Raw genomic sequence first — 17,356 nt, forward strand, 5'->3', positions numbered from 1 at the left:
TAGAAAGGAGCATAAACACTGCCAAATTAAGTGCAAGAATGTAATAAGAAAAGCCAAAGAGGAGTGTGAAGAACGGCTAGCCAAAAACTCCAAAGGTAAAAACAAAATGTTTTTTAAGTACATCAGAAGCAGGAAGCCTGCTAAACAACCAGTGGGGCCCCTTGATGATCGAGATACAAAAGGAGCGCTTAAAGATGATAAAGTCATTGCGGAGAAACTAAATGGATTCTTTGCTTCAGTCTTCACGGCTGAGGATGTTAGGGAGATTCCCAAACCTGAGCTGGCTTTTGTAGGTGACAAATCTGAGGAACTGTCACGGATTGAAGTGTCACGAGAAGAGGTTTTGGAATTAATTGATAAACTTAACATTAACAAGTCACCGGGACCAGATGGCATTCACCCAAGAGTTCTGAAAGAACTCAAATGTGAAGTTGCGGAACTGTTAACTAAGGTTTGTAACCTGTCCTTTAAATCGGCTTCTGTACCCAATGACTGGAAGTTAGCTAATGTAACGCCAATATTTAAAAAGGGCTCTAGAAGTGATCCCGGCAATTACAGACCGGTAAGTCTAATGTCTGTACGGGGCAAATTAGTCGAAACAATAGTTAAGAATAAAATTGTCCGACACATAGAAAAACATAAACTGTTGAGCAATTGTCAACATGGTTTCTGTAAAGGGAAATCGTGTCTTACTAATCTATTAGAATTCTTTGAAGGGGTCAACAAACATGTGGACAAGGGGGATCCAGTGGATATAGTGTACTTAGATTTCCAGAAAGCCTTTGACAAGGTCCCTCACCAAAGGCTCTTATGTAAATTAAGCTGCCATGGGATAAAAGGGAAGGTCCTTTCATGGATTGAGAAATGGTTAAAAGACAGGGAACAAAGGGTAGGAATTAATGGTAAATTCTCAGAATGGAGAGGGGTAACTAGTGGTGTTCCCCAAGGGTCAGTCCTTGGACCGATCCTATTCAACTTATTCATAAATGATCTGGAGAAAGGGGTAAACAGTGAGGTGGCAAAGTTTGCAGATGATACTAAACTGCTCAAGATAGTTAAGTCCAAAGCAGACTGTGAAGAACTTCAAAAAGATCTCACAAAACTAAGTGATTGGGCAACAAAATGGCAAATGAAATTTAATGTGGATAAATGTAAAGTAATGCACATTGGAAAAAATAACCCCAACTATACATACAATATGATGGGGGCTAATTTAGCTACAACAAGTCAGGAAAAAGATCTTGGAGTCATCGTGGATAGTTCTCTGAAAATGTCCACGCAGTGTGCAGAGGCGGTCAAAAAAGCAAACAGGATGTTAGGAATCATTAAAAAGGGGATAGAGAATAAGACTGAGAATGTATTATTGCCCTTATATAAATCGATGGTACGCCCTCATCTCGAATACTGCATACAGATGTGGTCTCCTCATCTCAGAAAAGATATACTGGTACTAGAAAAGGTTCAGAAAAGGGCAACTAAAATGATTAAGGGTTTGGAACGAGTCCCATATGAGGAGAGATTAAAGAGGCTAGGACTGTTCAGCTTGGAAAAGAGGAGACTAAGGGGGGATATGATAGAGGTATATAAAATCATGAGTGATGTGGAGAAAGTGGATAAGGAAAAGTTATTTACTTATTCCCATAATACAAGAACTAGGGGTCATCAAATGAAATTAATAGGCAGCAGGTTTAAAACAAATAAAAGGAAGTTCTTCACGCAGCGCACAGTCAACTTGTGGAACTCCTTATCTGAGGAGGTTGTGAAGGCTAGGACTATAACAGAGTTTAAAAGAGTACTGGATAAATTCATGGTGGTTAAGTCCATTAATGGTTATTAGGTAAGGAATGGTGTCCCTAGCCTCTGTCTGTCAGAGGGTGGAGATGGATGGCAGGAGAGAGATCACTTGATCATTGCCTGTTAGGTTCACTCCCTCTGGGGCACCTGGCATTGGCCACTGTCGGTAGACAGGATACTGGGCTAGATGGACCTTTGGTCTGACCCGGTACGGCCTCTCTTATGTTCCTATGAAAACAGCACACTCAATGAAATTCATTTTGTGCAATGAAACGTACATAAATAACTGCTCAGCTACACTTGAAGTGAGGTAAGACATGTACTAATTGTGCTTTATGCACAAACACAATGTGCCGGTATTTAAATTAATTTTGCCTGGGGACTCAGGTTTCCAGTAATCCTAGATTAAAATATATTGTGCGATGAGATGGTAATTCAGGCTCAATAATAAATATGGTGTAAAAACAGCAATCTTTAAAGGTAAGGAAATGAGAAAACAATAGATCCCTCTTACGAGCTTATATGATTCTCTTCAAACACCGACTGAGCTTTAAATTTTCTGTATAAGGATCACTGCTGGATTAAACATTTCACCATTGCATTGCTACTTCAGTCCAACAAAAACACAAGAAGCCCCTTCACTGCTGACGATCAGCCTTTTTTTTACGCACTTGGATCAACCAGAATCCCCCACCTTAAAGGCTTAGCATTTTCCTTCGACACTTCTAAATAGAATTTAAACTGCTTCATGAAACTTAACTTGCAGACAGCTTCATTCTCTGCAAATAAAGTTGAACAAATGGAACTTTATTAAATCTTGTGCTCGGATCTGTCCAGGTGGCTGTGATGCTTCCAGTCTAACTCTCCACATACCCTGTTTACCTGGTGTCCCCTTAATAACAGTTCTTCCAGAGTGTGGGCCCCCTGACCCTGCTTCCACTGATCATGATACATCTTCCATATTTCCAAATGTTTTAACAGCAAAAACATAACTGATGCCTAGACCCCCTCCCCGTGTCCCTTTGGACAGAGGTTGCTAGCACATAGCTGAGTCGGACTCATCTTTACTGTCAGAAACAGTGATGGGGATGGTTAGGTCTAGTGGTCAGAGACATAGGTCACTGCCAGAATCAGGACGCCAAAGCAGGGCTAGGAACAGGACTGGAACAAGAGCAAGGCTGGAGAAGGCTAAGGCTTGGGGAGTCTGTCCAAGCCCTGGAATGACATTGAGCTGGCTGAGCTGCTGTTCTTCCTGTGAGGCTTATACACCTGCTCGGAGAGTCACCAGACCAGCTCCTGGGTTGTGGATTGGCTGGAGCCTAGCACAGGAGTGACTTGCCGGTGCATGTGGCTCAATCAGGCTCTAGCTCAGGGATGACTCATCTCCTTACATTTACCGCAGACTCAACTGGTTGCGAAATCTTGTATATAGTTTAGTCTAAACAAGTGACACCATCAGGAGTGACCTGATTCCACATACAGCAAGCTCTCTCTGTGGAGTCTCCTCCCTCTCTGTGGGGTTGGCTGCAGGATGGTTCTCGGTCTCTCTGTTCTATGATGATCTCCATCTCTCTGTAGGCTGTCTTTGGATGTTGTGTCTGCTGGTTCGTAAGTGTCTCTTCTTCCTTTGGATCACTTGTCCCTGGTACAACCTGGAGGTCACTTCACCCCTCACGACTCATTCAGTCCTTCTGACTACAACAGGTCTCCCCTCATTTGGTAGCAGGGTTTCAGTCCTTCGTCCCATCACTACTTGTGGTGGACTATTTTGACATTGCTGTGAGCCAAAAATGAGACCAAAAGGTCTGCAACAGAAGAAACAGCTTTGTGTAACCGTCTCTTAGCAGTTTTCACAGTTGAGTCCACTTTATCCTTTTGCTGTGGAGGAAGGGTGGTGGTCAAACTCCCATGGGTGGGCAAATTCCTTGAATTCAAGGCAAATTGGCATCTGTCCATTGTCTGTGAATGGAGTGTGTGGAATACCATCTCTTACAAAGTGGGCCCTCATTTTGACAATCACTGACTTGCTTCTTGTATCAGGCAAGGCATCAAATTCCCAAAAATTTGAATACTAGTCCACTAATCAAGTACTGCTTTTCCTTGCAGGTAAATAAGTCCGCTCCCACCTTTTTTCCCCATGGTCAGGTGGGCAGCTCATGTGGTAACAGAGTCTCTTTCTGCTGGTGATTATCACATATCTGACAGGTGTCACACCCTTCTGTCAAGGAGGGGAGTTATATATTCATTCCCTGCCACTAAACACACCTTTGAGCCCATCTAAGGCAGGCGTCCAGATGTGAGGCATATATTCTTTGCACGACACCCTTCTATAATGAGGCCGGGACATCTGCACACTCAGCTCATCTTTAATTTGCAAATATAGTTCTGCTCCTATCAATGCTGGCAAGCTTTTGTTTTCTGGCCATCCTGCTAGTATCACTCTTGACTGCCTGTATTTGGATGTCCTTTTCTCTAGCCTTTTTTGAGCCTGCAATTTTCTGTCATGGTCTTGTTCAGCTTCTGTATCATTGCTCCCTTCACCTCTAATGAGGAATCGTACGCAATTATTTTCACCCCAGACAGTCCTTGCAGCACTTGGTTGTCTTCGCTATAACACCTTTACTGCCGAGCTGATGCCCAATAGCATGCGTAGGCATCGCTAGTGTCCCAATGGTGTGGCAAAGTTTGTCAGTATGCTGGGCTCTTTATCCAGTTTTCTGGGACTAAACCTGTTCTTCCCATTGCAGAATGTAAAGATTCTGACTTTGGAAAGTTCTGGCAAGTGGTCATCAACTGTGGGCAGTGAAAAGAACCATTTTTAGTGCCCAGTTTAGTGATTGAGTCTATATGGAGGTGTAATTTGCCTGATGGTTTCTTTACCACAACTGTGCTGCTTACCCCAGGCTGTACTCGCCTCCCTAGGTGCTACAATACCCCGGCTCTGCAGGCTTCTGAGCTTCTTGCCTACTGGATTAAGCAGTATTTTTCTCCGTGGTAGCTACACAGGTTCCACTGTGGAGTCCACTTCCAGTCTCAGCTTTCCTTCAAGGTACCTATCGCCTGTGAAAACATCACCCTAAGCTTTTTAAATTGCCTCTGTTGTCCATAGGACTTCCCTTTTGCTTCTTGCACTGTAGCTATAAAATTCTGATACTGCAGCCTGATCAGATACATGGCTTGTATGGCTGTATCCCCCAAAAGGGGCCTGTGGTGCTTACTATCTACCATCACAAACTGCAGCTGGTACCATCTGTTATTTCTTAGGCAAGTTACTATGATGTCACGCTTCCCTATAGGCTGCATTATTAGATTGGTAATGGATTGTGTTTGAATCCAATTCACCACAAAGAATCACATTGCAGGAGGCCTCGCCATCCACCTCAAGTTGCACAGAGCCTTTCCCTATTAACATTATTGTATGCAAGGAGGTTGGTGTTGCCTCTTGTTACCTTTCCTGTCCCCATAGCCTGAACTTGATATGGGCTTGGACTCAAGGAGAATGACATCACCTCTGTCGGATGTGCCACCCCCCTCTTGTACAAGTCTGACTGAATCTTTGAGACATTCTTCTGCTCTTGCAAACACTGATGAAATAGTTTAACTTGCCACATTCCTTGCAATGCTGTCTTAATGCAGGACACTTCTCTGCTCTTTCTTTTTCTGAATGCTGCCCCAGAGGGGTGTTTTCTTCTTTCACTCATGACTGCTGTTCTGTGCCAGCTATAGTGGCTCTCAACACTCAGTTGAAGGGGACAAATAAGCAGGCTGGTAGCAGGGCCTGAGTGAGGGAAGATATCAGCATCTTAAGGGCCTAACTGGCTCCTACTACTGGTTCACTGCCTGTTCTCCTCAAGTGGGTTCAGGGAAGCATCAGGAAACAGGAAGCTCCCTGAGAAGCTGGTGTTAATCAGTCCAGGCTCCTGGGGGTGCTAGAGAGGTACAAAAGAGGCTCCTTCTCCTCTCTCTCCCTGCAGCTCCTGCTGCTTTCTGTTATTCCCTCTCACCTTTTCTCCTGCCTGCCTGTTATGTCTCTTGTACCCTCCTTCCTCCAGCACAGCACTCCACCATCTCTGTGCATCTAGAGCAGAGAGAATACATATGCACCAGCAGCAGACAATTTTCTACACTCTGGGTCCTAGTGGCGGTGGTCCCCCCCCCCAGTCTCAGTTCGCCTCATGCAAAGGCCAGTCCTGCAGAGTATCCTGTCCCAAATTAGGGAGTCTGCCAAGTCCCCAAAATTGCATGCAGCAGCCTGTGTGCTTAAGGCATTAACAAAAGGCATCTATCCTCTCCCCTTCGGATTGGCATCTGGTGAAAAACCTGTGTCACTCCACAGTTTCATTCTACTTTGGGGAGCAATAGGTGTCCAGTTCTCCTAGGACTTCTCTGAAGCTTGAGGCAGTGGTGAGCTTCAGAGTGGTACGGACTTCGCTGCCTTCTTCCTCAATAAGATTAAATAGTTTTACTTTTCTGCTGTTGTCATCCTCCTGCATGCCCTGGTATGTCCATCGTTGGGCTAGGTTTGTATCTGCAAAATCCAGAGTACCGAGGGCTTCAGACCAAGCTCCACGGCTCATGCTGCCAGCTACGGCACTGCAGACAACTCACAGCTCAGACACACCATGTTTCATTTGCAACAAATGAAGCTAAATGCAGGTTAAACTTAACAAATGAAACTTTATTAAACCCTGTGTACTGCGCTGACTATGCATCTGTGTTACTTCCAACTGAACTCCCCACATTTCCTGGTGTCCCTAAGGAACTGTCCCTCTAGAAAACATGGGGTCTCTGACTCCAGTTCCATTATCATGATATGTGTTGTTGAAAAGCCAGACAATTCAATATAGCCTGTTGCCACTACTATATCCTCATTGTAGAAAAAACCAAAACTGAAACAAAACCATTGGCTAAAAACACTAACAATCAATCTTTATAGCTGCATTGAGAACGATCACTCTCAGACCACATTTCGCAGAAAGTACGGTCTCAGGTATTGATGGCTAAAATGTTGGCAGCTCATCAATAAACCCCTGAAATTTTCAGAAGGATTGGGTAGTATTTGGACCTCAATGTTTACGGTGTCAAACAATAATGAAGTTATTACAGGCCATACTTACCAAGAAGGGTGAAAAGTGTTTTTAAAAAATACTTGGGCACATTTCACTGACAAGAAGCATTTGATCAAACATCACTTTTGAAAGAAAGTAATTCGAATGACATGGTACATTTCCAGCCTGTGATAAACTCCAGTGTACCAGCACTTTATCCTAATAATCATCAAGAACAGAGATAACACCATTGGGCTAGCAAACTTATCTTAGTCTGCACTTTGCTGGGGAATGCTTATAAAGAAATATACTGAATCTACTGATAGCAAAGCACAGTGTGTGGGGGCGGTGGGGCAGTCTGGGAATATCCTCTTCTCCAGAACTATTTACACTTAGTGCCATCTGATGCACACCTCTTTATGAGCCTGGCAGGGACCATGCAACACGGAGTCCATCAGAGGAAGATAAATCTCTGCAACAGTTTCGCAGTGGTATTTTAATAAGTCTCCTATGAACTTTGAGAACACCTTTCAGTGTGTGGATCACTGCACGTTGTAAAAACTATAAAACTCCTATCAAAATCTGTGCTTTAAACACACACATCCTGTGGTTGGAGTTACTTTGAACATCACTTACAGAAACACTAGTCAGCATTCAGCCAATAGCTAGCCCCATCTAGAACTAGATTTAGAACAAACTTTACCAATTAAGAAACAACAAGGAGTCTGGTGGCACCTTAAAGACGAACAGATTTATTTGGGCATAAGCTTTCGTGCATGCATCTGAAAAAGTGGTTTTTTACCCAAAAAAGCTTATACCCAAATAAATCGGTTAGTCTTTAAGGTGCCACCGGACTCGTTGTTTTTGTGGATACAGACTAACACGGCTACCCCCTGATCCTTTACCAATTCAAGGTGCCTTATTCTGGTTTCACATACTCGATTCCCTCAAGATGTGAACCTTAGAAGGTGCGTTCCTGGTGGCATTTATCATCAGCTTGGCTAAAACCCAACTATTTTACATTCCCTTGGAGGTGTCTGTGAAATACATGCCCACACAGAGACAAGCACGAGGGTGAAGTACAATTTAAGACCTATTTTGAGTGTCTAAAGGGGATGTCAATGTTACAAAGACCTTGGGTTGGCTCTCTGCAATAGGAGTGAATATTCCCCATTAGGTGTACTTCATTTACTAGGTAGTAAACCCATGGATGTAAACAGAGTAAGGTACTGTACTGCCATTAGAGTACAATGAAAGTAAGGGTGGTATAACTGAGCACAGGCTGGAGTCAGGAAGTCCTGAATTATAATCTTAGCTCTGACACTGGCTATTGCATGGCCTTGGCCATGTCACTTCACCTTTTTGTCTCAGTGTCTCTATCTGTAGAATAGGGTTAATACTGACCCACCTATCACACTATGGGCAAATATAAATTAGTCATGCTTTGATCATGTAAGGTGCTATGTAAGTGCCAAATACTATGCCGTCATTATTATATGTGGCAATTTATTGCTCTCTCTACTGTTTGGATTTACAGTTCTTTGGTAGGTAGCCTAATGCTACAATTAGACATTCAGTTCATGCCTCTGCTTTGTATTGTGTATAATTCTCTGTTACAACTGGAACATTGGTGGTACCAATTTGTAGTGATTCATGGCATCATAGTCTCTAGAAAGCCTTCCAAACTGGTGAAATTAACATCCAGAAACCAGAACAGGTGAATTAAACACGTAGTGGTATGTACCAATCTTAGTGTGGCAGATTTAAAGCTTCTCTGTAATTTATGAATGCTGTATGTTGGCCTAGTCATTGGATTATGGTAATTGTTTTCTGTATGATTTTATTGGTTTAACTCAGCAAGAGGCTGTCTGGAAACACAAGCAAGAAGGAGATGAATGGCTAAGATAGCCACCTGTCTGCAAACACTTAATGGGGCTTAAGGGACAATGTCAGGACTATTTGCTTTGATAATTTTGTCTAGTCAACCTAGAACACTGGTTTGGACCAGGACAGGAAAAGGCCCACAAACACAGAAGGCCAAAAGAGCTCTGGCAGGATTAAATGGGACTGTCTCCCAAGAGAAGAGTAGTAGTTGTTTGGTGGAAATCAAATGGTGATACAAGGCCCCACTGCGATGTCTGAAGAAGCTAGGCCTGCCTACATAACCATCAGGGGATGGTAGGGATTTAGATAAGGACACCTGTTTAAAATGTTTTAAAAGCATTTCTTCTAGAAAAGCTTTGTCCCTGCTGCAAAACAAGCATTACTTTGGTTTAAGCAGGCAGGCTGGTTATTTTATATCACTGGTCATAGACTCCCAAAGGGAAGAATTGCAGGTCTTTGAGATCAGCCAGACTGTAGGTAAGCACAATGGATACACAGGGTAGTGTAGTACAGGATCTGGGGTCTGAGTGGGCAAATTGCAAAATTCCATCCTGGGACAGGTGACAGCATAAATTCTGACATATGAGGGGGTGCTCTCGGAGGCCAGAAAGAAGTGTAGCTAATTCTGTAACTAACACTCAGACATTCTGTAGTTTCTCTGCTTGTTAAAAATGCTAATTCTTGGTTTCTCTGCTAGTTGTTGAAGTTGTTTATTTCTCTTTATTTGGTTTTAGGGTCTGTGTTTTGTGCATATTTCCTTTACTGTTGCTGTCTTAAATCTCTCTCTCCTTTTTAAGGGGTCCACGTTTTTCCAAAACACTGAAGACACACCATTTTTCTTTCTGGTTTACATCACAATCAACGCATCCATCCTTTATCTATTTTCTAACCTAGGAGGTGTCATGGGACACCCCTTTTCCAGCCAATCAATGCAGCTTTTTGACACTGAGGGCCTCAATCTGAGGCCCAAGGCTGCAAACCCTTTTTCTTCTGAGTAGCCTTTACACCCCATTGATTTCAGTGGCACTATTCATATGTGTAAGGGTTTGCAAGATCAGTCCCAATGAGGTCACTGAATACCATTTGGAGTATTTCACTCTTTGCAAAGCTGAATATGGTGCCTCTATAGCTTCCTGGCCTAGGGAATGAGAGTCCAAATTGGAGTCTCTCAGGGAAGGGCAGAGAACAAGCCTCTGAACCCACCAGAGAACATAAATTGACTGAGGATATAAAAGAGAAATCAGAACATTCATGCTAACTATTGTCCGAGCTTATATGATTCAGATTCAGACTTCCCAAAGGCCGAGGGTATAATGGTCCAATCCCTAATCTATAGTGTTCCAAAACCATTAAAGCTGCACTGCTAAAAGCAGTTAAGCTTACAAAGTGACAATGGTGGACTGGCCCATTGTATCAGCTACAGATCCCAAAACTTAAAAAGGAAGGAAGAAAATTAATAGTTAAGGGTATCATAGCCTCACACTGCCCACATATTAAATATATTTGGGGAAGTTCTCAAAAAGAACTAAAAGGATTTAGGAGCACAAGTTCCATTGCTTGTCAATTTTTGAAATTTGGAAGTTAACCCAATACTCTTAGCAAGTATAAAAGTGCTTATTTTTCCATGGACAGCCATGAAGTTCAGATCTGGATCAATTTGATTTTGTACAAACACTGCGGGTATTCAGAGAGAGGTCTTTGTTCAAGTCCATCAGTAAAACATGCCTCTTCTCTTATAGCTCAAGCTGGTTAGAAAATAGAGGTTGACTTCTCAGCAAAATATCACCCCCTGAAATATTTCAGCTGAAAACAAATGTTTTGGCTCAAAATGGTGTCTCATGGAGGTTATAGTTTGGGTGCTTTATGCCCTCATGTTCCTCCTCCTTGGCTCTCTGGCTTGAAGACATCTCCTGTAGTGAGAGGTATAGGAGTTCTTCATACGAGTTCCTGGCTGTAGTGCACTATGGGAAATGAATAGGGCCAGACAGCCCTGGCTCATAGAGGAGAATAAGAAAGGAACAACTCTGACAATGTATTAAAAAAACCCTAATTTTCTGGTTTTTTTAAAAAAATAATAATAAAATAAATAATTAATAATATAGCTGTGATGGAAAAATTTTGACCAGCTCAGCTTGTAGTACAAGTGAATGAACAGGTCCTTATAGCAATAGCAATTTTGTAAATTGCCATTGAGGAACATGGTGTAGAACCAGTTTACCTGAGATACTTTCATTGCCCTATGTTCAAATGAGAGAGCAGAGCTGGAATTGCTGATCGCCTCAGAGAATGGGAGGCGGGGTCTTCTCTATCGACAGCCCACACCTTTATATTTTTCTCCTCTTACTAAGCGGAGGACAGCTACCCTCTTAAAAACTGGCTAGTGATTCATCTTTCACATCTCCAGTCTCTCAAACAAGTTAATTATAAATGAATCACCTAGACTCAAATTAATAGTTCAAAGAATCTTTTACGTCTGAAAATTTATTTTAAATACAGAGATAAATTAGGTAGAATTTTCTTATGATCACCTTGTAAAGGGAAGAAAGAAACTTTGCAGTAGATAAACAATAATAAATTATTCAAAGAAAAAACATTGGAGAAGAAAGATAAATTTGTCTCTAATTGGGGAAGAAAGATAAATTTGTAGATAGAGCTGAGTGGAGTTTTTATGCTGGAGGAGCACCAAACTATATGGAATTTATTTCAGGTTAATAACAAACTCAAAATTAATTACGTTTGCCTAAAGAGTCACGAATATGGACAGTTATTTAAGTGTGAAATTATTTAAGATGAAACTCAGTTTTGGGAATTTTACCTTGAGTTTTTGGGGGAGTGTTCAAACTGAAGACATAATTTACAGATGGGATGGAATGAACCCAAATAAACCCACATATATTGTTACCCTCAATTAGCTTTCTTTATGAAGAATCTAAGACTTAAGGGGCAGGGACAGCAGGGCCTGGATCTCACCTGTTTTTTTTAAGTGTTACTGTAATTCAAATAACATTGCCCCTTCTTCCAGCACCAGCTAATCATTCTGACATCAGCATCACCCGTGTGCCAAGTAGTAGCAGATGTCTGGGGCTTTGCAGGTTGGCTTTCTAACTGAGAAGAAATCAGTGACACAGAGATTGGATACATTTCAAGTGTACCTTGTTTCATTTACACATATAAAGAAGTCCTGCAACAGAGATGGTCAAACAGCAGGGAGGGTGATCTTTTCTGACAAGAATTTCAGCCCAACACTAGTGCCCAGTTCCCAGGGAACAACTGTGACTCAGTAATTGACTCTAAGGAGAGACCAAACCAAGCAGCAAACTCCCCTGCTCTTTTCATAGATCCATCTCTCCAGAAGCTGTCTCTGTCGGAAGCTTACATAACCAAAACACGACCACAGCATCTCCCCCCAGGACTGAACATTCACTCACACACTAAAGAAAAAGAATCTGGAAAACTGTGCAACAACGACATCTAGTGACAACTGCCATAATATTAACAGACAATTATGGCCTGGGATTTAGAGAAAGCATGTAGGGGGAGAGAAAAGGGAATGACAAGCCCTAGTTCACAGGGCTGGTTTAACTGTCTTGCAGCCCTGTTAAATGTGGTCTGCAAAAGCATGACACAATGGTTAAATGAATATATATCAGGGACTAGAGGAATGCAATGCTTATCCGTGATTAAGTTTGTATGTGTCACTGCTTGTAGTGGTGAAAATAAGTATCTGCCACAGATGTGAAGGTTACATGGGTAACGTGCCAACACCTAGAGCAAGAAAATAAATATCTTTCATTAAACATTTATGTCACTGATAGGAGATGGATTAAATAGATATCCTTCAACGGGGTGATGGGAAAATTGGTATATATGAGGAAGCCTCTGCACAAAGCCATCCATGCTTCAGACTGTCCACTGAATTGTTTATACATCAGATAATTTTGTCTGTGCAAGTAAATATTTATGTGATGTCTATTGGAAGACAATTTTTGTATACATTATTGTGTACAGGAGCCAGTTTATAAATATATCAGGGACTACGTGACATTCAGCCAGAGACAAGATATGGTACACAATGTCTGTGGCTGATTTGATGACACATACAATGTGTTCATTGTTATGGATGGGCAAATTTGTTTTGCCTACTTCTTGAACATTAACATTTGAAGAGTTAGATTCAGACTTAAGAACATAAGAATTGGCCATACTTTGTCAGGCCAATGATCCATCAAGCCCAGTATCCTGGCTTCTGACAGTGACCAGCACCAGATGTTTCAGAGGCAGACCATAACAGGGCAATTTATCAAGTATCCATCTCCCGTCATCCACTCCCTGCTTTGGGTAGTTAGGATACCTAGAGCAAGGGGTTGCATCCCTGACCATCTTGACTAATAGCCATCGATGGATCTATCTTCCACAAACTTATCTCATTCTTTTTTGAACCCAGTTAAAGTTTTGATCTTCACAACATCCACTGGCAAAGAGTTCCACAGGTTCACTGTGTGTTGTATGAAGTAGTGCTTCCTTATGTTTATTTTAAAACTGATGCCTATTAATTTCTTTGACCCCTGGGTCTTGTGTTCCCTACTAACTGTCTCCACACCATTCATGATTTTATAGACCTCTATCATATCCCCCCTTATTCATCTCTTTTCCAAGCTGAACAGTCCCAGTCTTTTTAATCTCTCCTCATATGGAAGCTGGTCCATACCGCTAATAATTTTTGTTGCATTTCTCTGCACCTCTTCCAATTCTAATATACACCTCTATCTCGATATAACACGAATTCGGATACAACGCAGTAAAGCAGTGCTCCGGGGGAGCGGGCTGCGCACTCCGGTGAATCAAAGCAAGTTCGATATAACGCGGTTTCACCTATAACGCGGTAAGATTTTTTGGCTTCCGAGGACAGCGTTATATCGAGGTAGAGGTTTATATCTTTTCTGAGATGGGGTGACCAGACCAGCACACGGTATTCAAAGTGTGGTCATTTATATAGTGGCATTATGATATTTTCTGTCTTCTTATCCATCACTTTCTTTCTGTTAGCTTTTTTTTTTTCCTTTTAATAAGAACTGCCACTACACATTGATCAGAGGGTTTCTGAAAACTATTTCCAATGACTCCAAGACCTCTTTCTTGAGTGGTAACAGCTAACTTAGACCCCATCATTTTGTATGTGTAATTAGGATTATGTTTTTTCAATGTGTATTACATTGCACTTAACACTTAATTTCATCTCTCATTTTGTTGCCAAGTCACCCAGTCTTGTAAGATCCCTTTGCAAGTCTGCTTTTGGACTGAACATGAATGCTGCTTGGTTCACATACCTGTTTAGGAGACATTGTGAGAAAGGGGCCAAAGAGAAGAGGCACTGCGGAAAGAATGAAAACAGGTTGAGGCCACAAAGCCCAGGATGCAGCTAAGGAATGAACTTCCAAATGGGACAAAGCTAATCCAGACGCTGTAGGAAATGCTACAAAACCTCCCTTTTTGTCCAAGCCTTTCCATTCTAACAAGAATGACATTCACAACCTCATTGCCTCCATCTGCCTGCCCACATCCTCCCATGAAAAAACCCAACATACTACAAAAGAATCTAATGAAACCCTACCTCAAGCAGAGCTTTTATACCCCCAACAAATGCTCAGACTGCATAAAATCCATTAGGGACTTCCTACTGGTGATCAATTTAATGTGGAAGGCACTCAGACACAATGGTGATGGGCAACCATATATAAACTTTAATATAGTCTAAGTGTATTTATTCATTATGGCACCTGGTCAAGTACTCTCGGGAAGCTTGGTAGTTGTCTGAAAAACAGGAATGGGCAGCAACTACTGGAATATGCAGATGACATGGTGGTAATGGACTTGGTCTTCCATCACCCGAAGATTCATAAGCAGAGCTAGTGCAGCCCAGATGGTCTCATTAGGACTGGTATTGATCATGTTCTCATTAACAATGGTTGGCACTCAACAGCCATGGATGCATGAGTTGGCAGAGGAACTGAACTTGACACTGATCATTCACTTCTGCTGAGAAGAGGCTGCATCCGACTTCAAAAAGAGAGTTAATGGGATGAAATTAGTCAATTCAATCCAAAGCTCTTATTACAACCTAGCTATCAGACACCTTTCTATTCTGAACTATGTAAGGCCATTGAAACAGAGGTTGAAATCTCACTCCCTCTGTCATTTGATAAAGAATAGTGTTGTTTTAAGTCTTTAGTGCTGATCACTGCCAGTTCAGTGCTGGGGCCTCAGCCCTTCCAACACCATCCGTGGATCAGTGAGAAGACACTCAGAGCAGTTGGAGCTAAGAAAAAAGTGAGGCTACAATTTGAGTCTTCAAAGACACATTTGCCTAGAGAAAAAGCAGAGACTGAACAGGTTTGACTTTGGAATATCAAGTCATTGTGTGAGAAAGATAAGGAATCCTGGTGGTCAACTCAGGCAGCCAGTTTTGAACAGGCTGCCACCAGGCGTGGTCTCCACACCCTCAATTCAACCTGGAGGTGCTTATGGGGGAATGTGGCACCAGCTTCTCCAGTAAAAAATGGGGATCATTGAATCATAGCATATTAGGGTTGGAAGAGACCTCAGGAGGTCATCTAATCCAATTCCCTGCTCAAAGCAGGACCAGCCCCAACTAAATCATCCCAGCCAGGGCTTTGTCAAGCCGGGTCTTAAAAACCTCTAAGGATGGAGATTCATCCACCTCCCTAGGGAACCCATTCCAGTGCTTCACCACCCTCCTAGTGAAATAGTGTTTCCTAATATCCAACCTAGACCTCTCCTACTGCAACTTGAGACCATTGCTCCTTGTTCTGTCATCTGCCACCACTGAGAACAGCCGAGCTCCATCCTCTTTGGAACCTCCCTTCAGGTAGTTGAAGGGTGCTATCAAATACCCCCTCATCCTTCTCTTCTGCAGACTAATAAGCCCAGTTCCCTCAGCCTCTCCTCATAAGTCATGTGCCCCAGCCCCCTAATCATTTTCGTTGCCCTTTGCTGGACTCTCTCCAATTTGCCCACATCCTTTCTGTAGTGGGGGGCCCAAAACTGGACGCAATACTCCAGATGTGGCCTCACCAGTGCCGAATAGAGGGGAATAATCACTTCCCTCGATCTGCTGGCAATGCTCTTATTAATGCAGCCCAATATGTCGCTAGCCTTCTTGACAACAAGGGCACACTGCTGATTCTCATCCAACTTCTCATCCACTATAATCCCTGGGTCCTTTTCTGCAGAACTGCTGCTTAGCCAGTCAATCCCCAGCCAGTAGCGGTGCATGGGATTCTTCCGTCCTAAGTGCAGGACTCTTCACTTGTCCTTGTTGAACCTCATCAGATTTCTTTTGACCCAATCCTCCATTTTGTCTAGGTCACTCTGGACCATATCCTTACCCTCCACATATCTACCTCTCCCCCAGCTTAGTATCATCTGCGAACTGGCAGCATCAGACTAACTGATGGGAAGATCTCAAGATAATCCTCAATTGTTCATCGCCTGCAGTTGCTCTTCCATGTGAAGAAGGGCCAGAAGTTCTGGTAGCAGCCCCTTCCTTTGACCAAGAAGAGATTTCTGTAGTTCATAAACTGAAGTCTGGGAAGTCATCAGGGGTTTGTAATGTCACCTCTGAGTTGCTGAAAACAGGCAATAGTATTGTTGTAGTGTGGATACATAGGGTCTTCCAGACCATCTGGCATACTATTCCGATGATTGGAAGAAGGGGGTTATTCTGCCTCTGTTTAAAAAGGGAGGCAAGGATGAATGTAGCAACTAGAGAGCTAGCATGTTCTTCTCAGCCCCAGTGAAAGTCTTTGCTTCTGTGTTAATGTCTTGAATCAACAACACACTTTGTGGCAAAGGCTGGGATACTCAGCATGGCTTTGAACATGGCCATTCCACTGTCAACTCCATCTTTACAATCAAACATCCTCCAGATCCAGATTACAACCAGATCAGTATTAATGTGTTTGGATAGGACACTGAGCAGGTGGCAGCTTTCAAATACTTAGGCAGCTTCACAGACTGTCTTGGAGGATGCTCGAAAGATGTGGACAATCATATAGCAGCAGGTGCTACAATGGTGAGAGTCCTTCAGTGGCCTCTGTGGGCGATGCCATGACATCAAGCTTGCTATGAAGCTGTGGAGCTATAGAACTGCATAGGAAGTCTGGTTGTGTGGAAGTGAAACATGGACTTTGAGGAAGGCTGAATACCTGACATTTTCGATTCTTGTCGCCATTAACTGCCCCATATTAAGGAGGCAGAAGAAGATCAGAAATGAGGATATTTGAAGGTGACCCCAGCAGCACTATTTCAGTTCCAGCAGCTTTCTTTGGGTGGACATTTATAAGAATGGAAGACCAATGAATTCCAAATCATGTGTACCAAGAAATGCTGCTCCACTGCCAGCGATCATATGGGCACCAAAAGCTTTGCTGGTGTGATGAGATTGAATATTTAGTTTACACCAATAACTGGCACTCAGACCACCTGAAGCATCTTGCCAGAGATTGGTGTGGGGAGTGCTCAGTTTGCAAGGAGGCTACAAGCCTTTAGGAGTTGCCATGATGATAATTTCCTTAATTTTTTCCCTCTCTTCCCTTTCTGCTCCTTTATTC

Source organism: Emys orbicularis, chromosome 6 (genome assembly GCF_028017835.1).
Source record: "Emys orbicularis isolate rEmyOrb1 chromosome 6, rEmyOrb1.hap1, whole genome shotgun sequence".
NCBI lineage: Eukaryota > Metazoa > Chordata > Testudines > Emydidae > Emys > Emys orbicularis.